Raw genomic sequence first — 12,885 nt, 5'->3', positions numbered from 1 at the left:
ATGGCTGCAACCTTTTCCGGATCCATCTTCAACTCATTCTCTGAGATCACGAACCCCAAATAAATCAATTCCTTCTTGAAAAACATGCATTTCTTCAAATTTAACAGCAATTTATTTTGCTGTAATTTTTCCAAGACACACCTAACATGTCTGAAATGTTCCTCCCTGGTCTTACTGAAAATAAGAATGTCATCCAAGTACACGATAACGAACTTCCCGATGTACTCTTTCAGCATCTCGTTCATCAAGCGCATGAACGTGCTGGGTGCATTACTCAATCCGAATGGCATGACCAGCCACTCATACAGGCCCTCATTGGTCTTAAAAGCAGTCTTCCACTCATCGCCTTCCCGAATCTGTATCTGATGATAACCGCTCTTCAAATCAATCTTGGAAAAGTATGCTGCTCCACTTAAGCAGTCCATCATATCATCCATTTGTGGTAAAGGAAACTTGTATCTAATAGTAATCTTATTGATTGCTCGGGATTCGGTACACATTTTCCGATCTCCTTCTTTCTTGGGAGCCAAAACTATTGGTACTGCACACGGACTTAGGCTTTCCCAAATCAGTCCCTTGTCCAACAATTCTTGTACCTGTTTTCTAATCTCTTCATTGTCTTTCGGGCTCATTTGATAAGCAACTTTGTTGGGTAAGCTGGCTCCTGGTATAAAGTCAATATGGTGGCTGATACTCCATTTTGGAGGTAACTTATTTGGCAAATCGTCCACCACTATATTGCTGAATTCATGCAACATATCTCGGATTTCCTCTGGTAAATCCTTAATTTTAGTATGAACAAACACTGCCTTTGGCCTCCGTACAATTGCAAATTTAATTTCATCATCTCCTATTTGTTGTAGGAACTCCTTTCCCCCTAGCAACAAGGCTTTTGATCCACTACTTTCTGTTTTATCTTCTTCCTTCATGGGTACTAGTGTATGTTTGACCCCATCTTTCACAAACTTATAATAGTTTGTTTTTCCATCATGTACCACCTTCCTATCATACTGCCAAGGCCTTCCTAGCAATATATGGCACACATCCATCGGCATAATGTCACACGTCACTTTATCCTTATATCTGCCAATATGAAATTCCACCTCACACTGCTCATCAATAAGTAGTTGGTGCCCTTTCTGTAGCTAAGACACCCGGTATGGTGTTGGGTGTTTCAATCGCTTTAGGCCCAGCTTCTCCACCATCTCCGTGGCTACTAAATTATCCATGCTTCCACTATCAATAATCAGTTTACAACACTTCCCCTGTGACTTACACACAGTCCGGAATAGGGCTTTTCACTATGTCGGATCAGCTGATTCTTTAGCTGGCTTTATCAAAACTTTATTTAGTACTAAGGCTTCGCCTTTTTTAGGCATGTTCTCCACTTCTTGAGGTGGGGCCTCGGTTTCCCTGAGCAACATATGCTCCTCTTTGTCCTGCTTGATCACTTTCAGGACATTCAAATGATTTGTGCCCCCATTTGTGGCACTTGTAACACTGGTAGGCAGCTCCTTTGCCTCTGCCATTACCTCTACCTCGCTGGTAAGGTCTTCCTCCCTTAGTGTTACCCTCTTTATTTGTTGACCCTGCAACTTTCGAACTGCTACCTTCATCATTGTTGCTGGTAGTTTTGCCCCTGCCATAGGATTGTCCTTTTCCTCGACCGGATCCACGTCCTCTCCTAGCATTCTGTCTTCTATTAATTTTCTCCTCCGCTTTTAAAGCACTTTGATATGATTCTTCTACAGATCTGGGAGAGAGAATATTGATCTCGTCCAGTATCTCCATCCACAATCCATTCACGAACCTTGCGGTCTTTTTTGGGTTATCCTCAACATAACCTGCTCACAAATTCACTCTATAAAATTCCTCTGTGTACTCTTTTATAATCATTGACCTCTGCTTCAAGTTCTGTACCTATCTATGTAGTGCAATTTCATAGTATTTAGGTAAAAATTTACCCTTCAATTTGGCCACCATCTTGTCCCACTTCTTGCCAGTGGTTTGTTGGATCTTCTTCATTCTGGTTGCACACTAGACAATCTGCATGCCACTTCAACTTCGTAGCTGTAAACCTGATCCTCTTTTCATCATTGATCTCTTCACATTCGAAGTACTTATCTAACTCACTAATCCAATCCAAAATTAATTCATTAGATAAGCTACCATCATAATTTGACAATTTAGGTTTCAGTTTGTTGTTTGCTAACAAGACAAATTTCAATAATCTTATCTCTGGTCCTTCCTCATCGGACCCGTCTATTGTAGCTATAGTCTTGCATCACTATCGTCGCCATCCTTTGGATCTCTGCACCTCCTTGCTTCCACTGCTGCTAGTCTGGAACTTAGGGCCCTGATTTCTTCACGCAATCCATCTTCGGTTGCTCTCCAAATACCTCTTCTTCCTACCTCCATACTTAAACTTTCTTCCCTAAGGAAAGAATTGCTCTGATACCAAAAATGATGACTCACCCAATCTGGCTGCGTGGCAGCTGGCCCACATGATCTTCCCACGCGGTAGCTGTGGGATTTCAGTGAGGGTTTAATGGGGCTTTAATGCCACCATAGTTCTCGAGGCTTCGAACCTCGTGTTGGCTCTAAGGCTCCGTTGGAAGTCTACTCTCGACCATTTGGTTGTTCTACTAGGTTGCTTCGCTACTCCCTTCGTCGTATGAGTCTCTTCCAGGGTAATGGTAATGGCGCTTGGCGCTCTTCCACCTGCTAGCTCTGTCTGCAACTTTTCACTGTAGGTAGACTCTGAATGTGTCCATGTCAATGAAGTTTTTTTTTTCACTGATTGTTGGCTTTTTTGGGAGCTCTGCTATTCACCTGGTTTGGTGGTTTCACTGTTAGGGTCCTCGGCCTGACCTCTCTGGCGACAAACCTACTCCTTTCAAAGGTAATTTCTCTCCTCTGGTTTTATTCCTCTTCTCTGTAATTTATCCGCTGACAACCTCGCTCCTTGTGAGTAGTTGGGGTTTTGTGGCCCGTGGTCGTGGTTCGGATTCCTCTGGTATTGTTGGGGTTTATGGTCTTGATTTCCCCTTGGCTCTGCTGCTGGTTTCGGGTTTTGATCAAACCCTCTAGTTCCCTCAGGTAACCTCTAGTAACTCCTTACTCTCCTCCTGTTCTTTTCGTTTTTCGTTTTTCTGTTTGCAAAATGGTTATACTGCCTCTCTAACTATCTGTTTGTGCATGGCTCGTATGCTGGTGGTGAGGGTTTGGTTTCGGTGGCTCGCCATCTTTCCCCTCCTCTATCTCAGCCTTCGCTTGAGCCAGGTAGGGTCGTTCTTCTTAGACTGTATAGCTGCTTATCTAGGGCTATTTTATTCGTGAGCTCTGTAGGAGCATTGTGGCTTCAGGTGCTTCAGGTCTTCATGACTATGGCTAGTTGGTTTTGAGATTGTTGTGGCCCGCAATTGCTATGTGATTCAGTTCTTGCTTTGTTTATGTCTGTCCAGAATCACTGGTCCCCTCCTCTGTATGTGATGTTGGACTCGTGGACTATTGGAACTGTAGATTTGTATATGAAGTATATATGGGAGCCGTATGGTCTTTTTGGAATGCTAATTTGAAAGTTATTTATGCAACAATTTTATACATGTATACGTATTTATAAAGAAAGACTCAAACTATTAATTGTGAGATGATCGGTGAATGTCGTGTGAGTACCTTGGCTTTATTATGAGAATGTTGTGTTATTCGGTATATGCACAGTCTTTATACTGTCCTCCATTCATAGATTTCTTTCTTGCACAGTCTTAGGCTTGTTCTCCATTCATAGATTTCATTTATGCACAGTATAGAAAATAAATCATAAATCATAGTCTCTGGTTACCTAAAAAGTTTCACTGTCTTTTCTTCTTGATTATATTGTTAGAAAGTTTAACAGTCTATAGTTGCATTTCCGGTTATGGTTGTTAAACTAATCTAAAACTACATTCATAACTTAAAATAAAAATTTGACATTGCTGTGACAGCGTTCTTGGAAAGAAAATAACAGTAAGATAAACCAAAGTAAAACTTTTTAAAATGTGCCTTAAATAGCATGTCCAACTGTCACCTCGCCATTGGATGCTCTTGCATAAAAAATGAAGCATTAGCTAATGGCTATGTAGTACCCACAATTCTTGTTCCCAACTCTCTAGCACGTTTAAATTATCATCTCGAAGAGTCATTAAGGATTGAAAATCAACTTATGAGATTGCCATTTGAACATCTAAACAAAGCAATGAGCACTAGAAATCTGAATTTTGAGAAAAAGATGAATCTTGTAATGTTAGGTGTTACAAAAGCAGCACATAAGGACATGTTAAGATAAGAGGTTGTTGAACACTTTAATTCTCTTTTCTCATGGCTTCAGGGATTGAAAATAAAGATAAATGAGAGAAACAAGAGTGAGCAGTCCCAATTTCAAAGGTGTTGTGCCATGTTGTACCATTTGAGTGTTCTTTGGGTAGAAAATTAGAATAGAACCACATATGAGTTAAGAGGATTCTTGCTGACTATATGCTACACTTATCCTATTATGACATTGTTATAAAAACTTATCGAGAATAGATCCATACATAATCTGGTTTATATTATTGTGTTTATGGATGCAAAGAAGGTCTTAGAATGCTTGCAAAATAAATATTGTGCTCCTTCTCTAGCTTGGTGTAGTGAAAATAAATCTAAGTTGAAGAACGTTAAGAGAAAGTTAGATTTCCAACTTATGCTACAAGAGTTTATTAAGCTTGTTTGAGTAGACCATAGAATGGATTAAATAGCATATGCTCAAAAGAATCTTGCACCTCGGGGTTCTAGCAATGTGAAAGAGATTCAACATGCAATGATGACTCTTTCTTTCATAAGCAATACTGATTATGCAACATGCAACGTATTATTTGATGCACAACAATGGGATGATTTGGCCTTGAAATTCAAGGAGGATGTTTGCAAACTATATGGAATGACTATCGAGCCATTGTTGAATATTTACCTACAAGTTAGGTTATCTGCTCTTAAGACTAAATTTTTCTATGGGGAAAATTGTACGAAATAAGACCCACTGTTACAGGAGAAATTCTTGAATCTAGCTTCAGATTAAACTTTCTCAAAGAATATCCATTCTAAGCTTGTGTGTTGCATTTCAAAAGAACTAATTGATGAAGATAATCAACGTTTGGTTTTACCAAATGGTTATGTCTACAGTACTAAGTATTTCCGGGAAATGACGAGAAGAACGGAGGAAAAAATTTGGCCCATTTTGAAAGTGACTTGACTAATGTTCTTGAGACATGTTGACTATGGAAAAATTGTGCCAGGCTTGCAAATATGTCGTTAGAATATGAAAACAGCTCTCTCGAGGTGTGTTTTCGTTAAGGTTCTTTGAGTTATATAGAAGGTATCAAAAAATATCCATTGAATGTGTTATTGGCATTAAATTCACGTCAAAAAACAATATGGGTCGTTACTTCCAGTTTGTAATCCAATGAATTCATCAATAAATGGTGTTCAAAGAATGTGACAAGGAGATATGATAATGCAACACATTGAAACAATAACAATGCATATGCTAAAACGTTATAATGACATGATGTGATAGTGTTGGAATCACGCAATAGAAACTATAAGAATGTGATGCAAGTAACATGATGGAAGACCGTGATGACACGATAAGAGACAGTGTGATAAATGAATTCAATGATAAAACACTATGATGAAGGTTATGATACTGTAATGCTATGATTACTGCGATGAAAATGATAAATACCGTGCACTAAGATAAAGACTATGATTATGTGTTGAGAAACAAAGATACTTGGTTACAGGATATTATCTTCTCTATGGTAGTCAATACGATACTCCACGAATATTTACGTGTAATGGGTCTTTTCCAGTATTTTTGTTTACCTCGTGTTTGTTATAATCTGCTTAGAATTCACTTAACAAGATAAACGACTCCAGGAATGACCCAGGGGAAATTATGATTCTCCACATTAGTCACAAGGATCTTTTTTTCCATACTTTACCGGCTTTGTAGATTTTATCGATCTTAAAGGGATGCGAATACGTTGACAATGAAGCCACATTCATTAAAATGAAAACATAATTGGTGAAAAGAAATATTGATCAGTCTTGTTCAAAAACCGGGGATCTACTGGAGAGTATAGCGTGTAGGAAGAGTCCATGCCTTAAATTCCGAGAGAGATGATCACTACTTCACTACCCTACATGGGTGCAATTATAAAGGTTATGGCATGCCAAACTCACTATCGCATGTCATAAGGATAGGGGGATAACTCTACACCACTGAACTGCGATCAAGCAACTATACCATGGAAAAGGTCGGCGTATTAATGGAATGAAACTCTAATTGATATTAACAAAATGATTCGATTAATGATATTTTGCATCTCTGGTGTTGATACAATACAATTAAATTCCAAACTTAAGCATGTATGAGAACCATATATTCTATGATGAGCGTGCAATTAATGTTACAAGCACAAAGTTGTATTCCGCAGGTGCGGCAACAACGCAAGTCGTAGTTGGAAACCCTAATGATAGAATGATATCGAAGGATAGATAGTTGAGTTGTACAAATACAAGAAGGCACGCTATCACATCGCTGCAGTTTAGAATAGCAAATCTGACCCCCTCCTATTATTGCATCTTCCGTCACCGATTATGCGCAATCATAGATTACAAGGATAGATTGTAACTCGACTAAAGGGAAAACGTAATACTCAGATTGCATTTCATTGCTGAGAAGATGTGACTTTCGATGAAAATATTTCATTATAATAGTATGGGTTGTGTATGAATGATGTAGCCAATCATGAGAGTTTAAAAACTAGGAAACATTTCCTTCGATAGAGGCGTGATCTCAGAATTAAACATATATATAACATACCTAATGCCATGCACCTTTATACCGTCGGACATTGAAAATTATATTATGTATCTCTACTTCTGGTTGGAGTCCACTTTTCGGTCAACACATATGATCAATTATATCACAAGGATATCATTCAGAGCACATTGAAAAGAAGACATTGGACTTGTGCACTATACTATGGCGGACAGAATTAGAGGTGGGGCATATTGTTTAAAGAGTTCAGGGAAAGAAGGAAATGCAAGATGAAAATAAACCATAAATACAAACTCAAGCATAATGGTTATGTATTTAGTCAAGAATGACAGAGATACATGTGGTAAAGAGAATCAAACGCGAAAATTGTCACCCAGATGCCCCATTCAAAGATTTTACAGAGAAGCATGTTTATGCATAATGCCTACTATGATTTGACTAAATCGAGTGAAAGAAATATAATAGGTTATCCCGAGAATCTGACAGGGATGTCGTTCCAAGGTGCAGAGATAGGGATTAGCCGCTTCCTTTTGAGAAGTTACGTGAAAATAAAGTATTGAATACAAATAATTTTCAGGACAATATATTGGTGTTATTGGTTAGAGATTCCCAACAAACGAGGTTGATCTTCCCAACTCATGGTTTAGATATTATGATTCAAATGCAGATATCCATGGTATTTAAAAGAAACCAAGAAAATCCAAGGAAAATTACATGCAAGCACATTCCATGACTAGAGTAACATATATAGAAGTGATCGATCAACTTCACTATCAAGAAAAAACTCATATTTCAAGGTTGTAAACTCTTTCAAGTCTCTCAAGATAAAAACTCATATTTCAAGGTTGTAAAGTCTTTCAAGTATCTCAAGATTGATTATATTGAGGAATCACATGGAGGAGTAATTGTTACAAGAGTTTTATCTTGTTTTAGTGAATTATTTCGGTATTGTGTCTTGATCTTTGGTTGTGTGCTTGAAGGATTCAAGTGGCCTAGATAATTGTTGCATAGATATGTGATCTCAATTGGTGGCAACTATTCAATAGTAAACTCAACATAAAGATGACCCTAGGATGTGACAAATACATCAACAAGTTTCTTAAAGTGAAATATCTTTACTACAAGTTGCTACATCAGAGCTCTTTGTATTTCTTCTTAGTATATTGTAATATATTATCTTGTCATAAAATGACATATCTCAAAATCATGTAAAAGTAAATAAGAACATCAAATGTCATGAGGGTGTTGAACACACCATGGGGGAATATGAAGAGTCACGAGGAAGGAGAAAGGTCACTTCCCTATTTCTATAAATATAGCCTCATGCCTCATTTGTGGGGGAATTTTGGCATTGGAATTATGTAGCATAGTTGTAGCATTATAGGCTTTCAGAGCTCTTACTCTTGGTAGTTGATAGTTTGAGTGATTTTGAGGCTAGGGTTTGTATTTCAGGGATAATATGAACAACCTTAATTCCATTATTGGATCTTGAGGAGCTTGCAGTGCATGTACTTGAATTTGTTAGCATTTTAATGAGAATATTTTCCATCTTTGCATTGATTCCCATGCATTTCTTTGCTATTTGTAATGGCTAACTCCTACTCCATGCATGTGTGCTTATATATTGGGTGTATGTTTATGAACTAGTTTGTGGTGTATGTCTTATATATTTTATTTCAAATCTATGTTATCTTATTCGATGCATTTTCTAGGAATTAATTGTAAACTAATTTGCAATTAGCTTCTAGCATTCTCTTGTTTGTGTGTCTTAAGATGGTATTATCTAATTGATTCTTCTTGAGGCATATTGTTCTTATTATTTTTTTGGTGTGTTCTTATGTATAGTTCTACAAATTTTTCATTGGAAGGTTGACTTCATCCTCATACTCTAAGCATTTCACTATTGTTTTCGCACTAACAGCTTTGCATTTGACATCCAAGAGTAACACAATCATGGTGGTAGCTCAGATGATATACCAAATGGGACTCCTATTCCAAATGGTGTAGGGTCTTGCTGGGACTTTACAATGGGGATATCATCTTTTTGTTGGCAGAACATTCATTCCCGTCAACATAAATACATGATAATATGGCATCTAACTCACTTAGTATAGATATTAGGGTGTAAGTGGCATCTAAAAGAGCTAGATTCAAGAAGGAACCAATCCATTTTTTCATCCCAATCTTGAGGAGCTTGCTTGAGGTCATAGAGCACTTTCTTGAGGCATGGGGCAAGAATTGAGTCACTCTAAGCAAATATAGGATGTTTCTCCTTACGAGTTTTTTTGTAAATCCAATGAAAGAAACTATATTTAACATTGATTCCATGAACCTCCCATCACTGATTCCATGGACCTCCCATCAATGTGATGTAGAAAGTGAGAGAGGGATAGAATTCATGTTAGCAACAAAGGAAAATGCTTTGTTGTAACCAATGACTTTTACCTATGAAAAACCTTTAGCAACTAATTAGGTGATGCATTTGTAAATGTTATCCTTTGTGACATACTTAGGAGTGTAAACCCATTTACATTTATCAAGTTTTCTTCCTTTTGGAAGACAGACTAGATACCAAGTATTATTCATCATTAAGGAAGAAAACTCTTCATTCATTGTTGCATCTTATTTCTGGATGGCCATAAATGTTTTTGGAATACGAGTCTCTAGAACTTGAGCCAAAAGAGACAAGGCTTGTTGGAACTATGAATGTGTTAGGTCTTGATAGGGAGGGTCATGGACTAGATTATTGCCTACTTTCTTATTTGTATGGATACATTGAGGGAGTTGTCGAGCTAGTGTAGGGTTGATAGACTCATTTGGAGGACATGGTGTTTGATTTTCACTCACTCTGATCCATAATATAAGAAAATGATTACAAGGAGAAGAAAATGTTAGTATAAAATAAGTAAAATGAGTTGACATGTGGAAAAGGTGGCTTGTAGGTCGAAGATTACACTCATGTCGAATTAAGCATGAAGGTTGTTAAACTTAATCTTAATTATTCTAACAATGACTTTTTGTTTATTAGGTACAAGAAGTTTATAACCTTTTCCACATTATAAATAACCAATAAAAATCAACTTTTCATTTTTATGTTATAATGATTTCCTTTTCTTTCTGGGAATATCTACCTAGGTTTCATTCTTAAACACATGGAAGTGGATTCCATCCTTTAGAATTATTCTCCATGCTTTGCTTAGTGTAATATTTTTAAAATCTCAATTTTGGGTGGAATTACCTATGTAATTGTTATAATTGGTTGTATTCAGAAATAAGGACTTACTTTCTTAGAATGGTGCTTGTAATTAGCCATTTGCTTTAAGTGTTGTTTTGGAGTTTTCTAAATGATTGGCCCATTGAGAGAGGAGGTAGGGTACTTGAATGTTACTGGGGTGTTGGAATGGAAATGGGTTCTATTGGTCACCATTGGAAATTATATGTGATGCACAAGGTCCATAATATTTCTCTTTGTTATTAAGATCCATGTGAGTCCCTAATGATTCTTAATGTTCATGGGTTTCATTACTTTTCAACTTGAAAATTGGAGATGAAGTTTTGTGGTGGCACTTGAGGCTTAGATGGGATAGCTTGTTTAATTAGATATTCTCTTTGAGGCCGGGTCACTATGGTAGCTATTGAAAAGTTTGCATGGTTAATGTGGATTCAAATAAATGGTTTAAATATTCTTTCTAGATACATATACTTTTTACTTTGCTACTTGTCCCCAACATTTTCTTATTTTTCCATTTATACTGATTTGGTTCGGGACCCTTATCTAGACTTGTAAGAAAGGATAATTAAATTCTTTTGATAGGCGATGTCATCATCATGGGTGATTGGAATGCATGCACCATAGCTCACCAAATTCCTTTCCATGATCAGTATTAATGCTAGAAAATGGAAGGGCTCAAAGGTAACTAGATAATGCACATTTTCACCTCGTGGAACCTCTTTTCACTTCATAGTAGTGCTTTCTCACCACAGGTGAGAATTCCACTACAATATTGAAGGAAATTGTGAGGTTTAGGTACCTCAAATGTTGCTAAATTATATTAATTGCTTTTCGTATATTGAAATAACAAACCTATAAACGCTAAAACAATAAACAGAATCATATATTTACCCCTAGGGACATGTTTCTTCCTTGGGAAATGTGCAAATATATGGACAGGACACAAAAATATTCAAAAAGGATAGTTTCGCATGTGAGAATGTGAGAAGACAAATATTTAAAGGATGGAAATTATAAGTCATGATTAAATTGTGTTGAATTTTATGGGTTATGCAGTTGAAAAATTGATTAAGAGGGAGTATTATCCAATGTTAACTACTTCATGGATTGAATTAAATTTAAATACATAATCAACTAGTGAGGTATAAAAGCTAAATAGATATTACCTTATTTCCAATGTTGCAAGTAAAAATTTTATGGGAATATAAACCCCATCTACAAGACCTCCAATGGGTTTTAAATCTCTTCTGCAACGCTTCCTCACACCTAGTTGAGGGATGTATTCAAATTAACTAACTGGGAATAACTACCTTTCACTGAAAAACTATGGCCTTTCACATTCACTTTAATTAGATGATGGGGGTGTGAAGATGAAAACTCAAGAGAAAACAATCACCAATAATAAGATCCAACGCTTCCCATTGCTACCCTTTTTTCCTTTATAGAGTAGGCCTAGATGTTTGCAAGATAACATAGATTTCTAGAATATAAGAAAGCTCCCTAAAAGTCAAATAAGGCTCCTTAAAGAATGTGTGTGACTTCTATAAGAGGAAGGTGCCACTTTAGTGTGCTTTTGTTGAAGTCAATTCCTTTTTGTCCCATGCACTTTTCTTTCTTGCTGAAGCTAGACCATGCAAAAGCATGCAAGTACACAATAGTGACTTTCCTCCTATGCACGAAATATCTCCAAAAAATGTAATTTTCCCCTTCCAAAAAAGGTTTCCAAAGGCTTGTTCTTTTCCTATTTTGGTGAGAATGGCATGTTCAAGGAAAAATATCCACAAAATAAATATTTTGTGAGTACATGAATTATAATCCTTCATTAGAAATTCCTCCAACCATGCATCATGCTTTGAAGAAATAAAAGCACTCTTAAGTCATGGGGTTCACTTCTATAATTTGTAGAACATGTGCATGTTTTCCTTGTGATTTCCTCCAATCAAAATTGCAATTACATGCCATTTCACTAACCAATGGGCCCATACATCACCTTGTAAGATACTTTGGACCTCACAAATTTGTAGACAACCCAAAATTATTGGAATGGTGTGTAATTTGATCTAGATGTTTGTTCGCATTGTAGTGTTGGAATTGATGTCAACAAGTTCATGTAATTGCTTGTTATATGCCTCATGTCAACTTGATGATATTAGCCCTCCTCATAATGTGTGATGAGTGTGATGAGTGTTTTGGCTTAGTGGTCCTATTGGTTGGCATTGATGTCCACATGGATTTGGAGATTGAGTAGACTCTGCAAGGCATGGTATAATGGCTTGTCATAGGTTGATGATGTTGCGACATATGTTGAAGATATTGTTGTTACAATTGGTTGAATTGCTACTACAGATGTTGCATATGATTCTAAATGTATTGGAAGCATTGAAGTTGTTGTTACATGTGTTGGGATGTTGTTGCATGTGTTAGAGGAGCCTCTATAGGTGTTGGAGGAAGTTGGATGACTTGATGTTGTTGTTGTAGGTGTCGGAGATGTTTATACAGGAGTTAGATATGTTGCTACAGTGGTTGGAGGTGTTTAGACAAGTTTTTGTTGTTGCTTGAGGAGCTAGAGTTGCTGGTCATGATGAGGAGTTTGGTAGACTAGTGTCTACATGGCATTAACTTGTTGCAAAGATTCTTAGCCTCTGTCATCAATTGCAGACTTGCCACAAATGCTTGTAGATGTGTTTAGGAGATGATGAAGGTGTCGAAGAAGGTTGGGTAGGTTTTGAGCTAAGGAAAGATGGTTTTCTTCCATCCTATGCCCTAGTCGCATGGATGATGGGTCATCATGGTG

At 37.1% G+C, this 12,885-nt stretch overlaps 1 pseudogene; it reads left to right on the top strand.

Annotated features, from left to right (window-relative positions):
- Positions 1-4,051: 4,051 nt before the first annotated feature.
- LOC149259381 (protein MAEA homolog pseudogene) lies at positions 4,052-5,266 on the top strand (annotated as a pseudogene).
- The last annotated feature ends 7,619 nt before the right edge of the window (positions 5,267-12,885 follow it).

This window comes from Pinus tabuliformis, chromosome 6 (genome assembly GCF_031772625.1).
Source record: "Pinus tabuliformis cultivar Carrire ecotype Pingquan chromosome 6, CPIR1, whole genome shotgun sequence".
Taxonomy (NCBI): domain Eukaryota; kingdom Viridiplantae; phylum Streptophyta; class Pinopsida; order Pinales; family Pinaceae; genus Pinus; species Pinus tabuliformis.
This window is presented reverse-complemented; position numbering and strand designations above follow the sequence as displayed.